The sequence below is a fragment of the Dipodomys ordii genome, unplaced genomic scaffold, assembly GCF_000151885.1.
Source record: "Dipodomys ordii isolate 6190 unplaced genomic scaffold, Dord_2.0 Scaffold10, whole genome shotgun sequence".
NCBI classification, from domain to species: Eukaryota; Metazoa; Chordata; class Mammalia; order Rodentia; family Heteromyidae; genus Dipodomys; species Dipodomys ordii.
Genome location: NW_012267226.1, coordinates 400992 through 403955, shown reverse-complemented (window position 1 = coordinate 403955; position 2964 = coordinate 400992).

Sequence of the window (2964 nt, the reverse complement as noted above, 5' to 3'; positions counted from 1 at the left end):
AAAAAAAAGAATGAGCAGATACAGAGCCTGGGAGCTCATTTGCATACTATGCATTAGGGTAATACTGTCTTATACAGACTAGGGATAGATTCTATGATTGGCTAGTCAGTTCCCTGTGCGATAAATATGTGCTAAGAGCACAGTTAGTAGTTACTCACCCTTCGCTGATAGCAACCCTGAAGCAAGCAGGCAATCAGATCGCTGATAAACTCTACATCATCTCTGTGAAGAGCTGCCTCTAACTCCTGAGAGAGAAGAGGAAAGAGAGAGATCAAATACTGAGACTTCTTAAAATCTACACTACCACCACAAACACAGAGCCCAGGCAACAGAAAATGGCTGGTCAATGAAGCAAAGGGCTTGCTCCCATTTTCCCTCTTCCCCCAGTTACTGCTGCTAGAGGAGCAATGAGAGCTTTCAGGCTTTTCCTAGAGTTTTTTTTCTTGCCCTTCCCTTCCCCCCCATTCCTTTTGTCTACACTCTGGAAGACATAACCACAGTTCTTGGGGAAGGTTTGGGAAGACAGTAATGGGGGGCAGGGACTGAACTCAGGGTCTTGCACCTGCTAGACCTGTATCCTGTATTCTAACACTTGAGCCCCAGTGTGTGTCTGTGTGTGTGTGCGCGCACACGTGCGTGGGTGCATGTGTGTGTGTGTGTCGATCCTAGGGCTTGAACTCAGGGACTGGGAACTGTCCTGAGCTTATTCTGCTCAAAGCTAGCGCTCTATCACTTGAACTCAGCACCACCTCCAGCTTTTTCTGAGTAATTTACTAGAGTTGAGTCTTAGGGACTCCCCCGCCCGGGCTGGCTCGGCAGCACAATCCTCAGCTCTCAGCCCCTTTTGCAGCTAGGGTTAGAAGTGTGAGCCAGGGGCTCCCGGCTCAGCCTGCTTTTTTTGTTGGCTATTTTGGAGATGGAGCTTGGAAACGGTTCCACCTCGGCTGACTACTTACTAACGGCAATCCTCCAGATCTCATCCCAGCCCCATGGCTGTGATACAGGTGCATATTTCTTTTTTGCAAAGCCATGCTAGCTGTATAATCAACTAGTTTGCATATTGTATAGTTTTCTAATTTAGTGGTAAAACAAAATACAGGAGCATTAAATGCTTTATAATCAATTATAAGTACTCTTTGTTTTATAACGGTTTCAAGAAATAAACCAACTGCAGCACTGTATTTTGAACTTAACAGAACTGCGAGGAAGAAATTTTGGCAACTTTCACTTTAATGATGCTACTCCTACATGTCTAGAGGAGATTGCTAGAATAAGACGGCTCTTACATCATCTGGAGAGTAATGCCTTGGAGAGATGCATTTGTTTTGCTTACGTTTCCAAACACTCATGTGTACAATCTAGGGCCTGGAAATCCCTTTTCTGGGTCAACTGTACATCACACAAAGACTTTTTTTTGGGGGGGGGTCGGTCGTGGGGCTTAAACTCTGGGCCTGGGTGCTGTCCCTCAGTTCTTCAGCTCAAGGTGAACGTTCTACCACTTGAGCCACAGTGCCACATCCAGTTTTCTGAGTGGTTTACTGGAGCTAAGAGTGTCATGGACTAATCTCCTGCCTAGGCTGGCTTTGAACTGCAATCCTCAGATCTCAGCCTGCTGAATAATTAGGATTAAAGGCGTGAGCCACCAGCACCAGGCACAAAGACTTTTCTCTATGGTCTTCCCGGGTGAATTTCACTTTGCCAATCCTCCAATTTCGATGCTTGAACTACAGTAGCTATGTACCGTGCAACACACCTGCCTATGAGTCCCTCCTCTCCCAGAGTACATCAAAAGCGCAACTTGCTTGCTCTTAAGTGTGGCTTCCAACTCAAGAATGGTAGGGATGGGACCCAGGCCTTTGCACATGCCAGGTACTATTCCACTGATCTAAAGTCCCAGCCCCAAAATGCTCATTTTTCATTAAAGGTGCTTAGACTGAACTATGTAATGTCTCCTAGAGTTTATATTATTACTAAATATATTACTGGCTCTGCCAAGTAATTCTAACTACCTAGGAGGCTGAGATCTGAAGACTGAACTTCAAAGCCAGCCCCAGACAGGAGTCCATGAGACTCCAATTAACCACCAAAAAGCCAGGACTGGAGCTATGGCTCAAGTAGCAGAGCACTACACTGGCCTTGAGCAAAAAAACTCAGTGACAATGCCCAGACTCTGAGTTCAAATCCCAGGCAAACGTGCACTTGTGCATGTGCGTCTACATACACACACACAGAGGACATACCAAATTAAGTTGTTTTAACAGCCACACTTGAGAACATAAGGCAAGAACCAGGAGGGCATTGCTCAAAAGAGGATTGCCAGAAGTCTAACATAGGATATGCGTGATCTCTTAGAGACCAGACTTGGAAAACATTTAATGTTGATTTTATTTTTAAAAAATAATCATGATTTGGAGTAGAATGTAAGATGTGCATTAACTTTTTTGGCTGAGGACAGCTCCTGGGCCTGGCACCTGTAGAGAAGGCTTCAACCACTGAGCTCGCCCCCAGGTTCCCTAAATCAATATGAAGGGGGAACAAAATCATAAATGATCTTCAGTCAACTATTAAGTGAGACAAGAGGCTTCTCAGGCTTCTCTCTGGGAGAAAAGTTTGCTTTCTTATAGGATAAGTACAATAGAAGGATACTGCGTCCGGACTGTTGGATTATGAGAAACGAACAGGCCCATGCTGTCTTTCAAACAATATTCCAGCCCCTTTCCTTGCTTCCCATTTCCCCCCACACCATAGGTCCTAGAATATGGTAAATAACTCAGTACAGTCTGTAGACAAACAGGTTCAAATACAAGACTGCCTTTTAAAACGTAATTCTACAATACTATGTTTAATATAACAGAACGCCACCTGGAAATATACTAGGGTGGGGGAGAGGCATGTAGGCATGGACGCACAAATGCAGACCTGAGCTAAGAAGATGGTTAAATCATTAGGAGTGACATTGTCCAA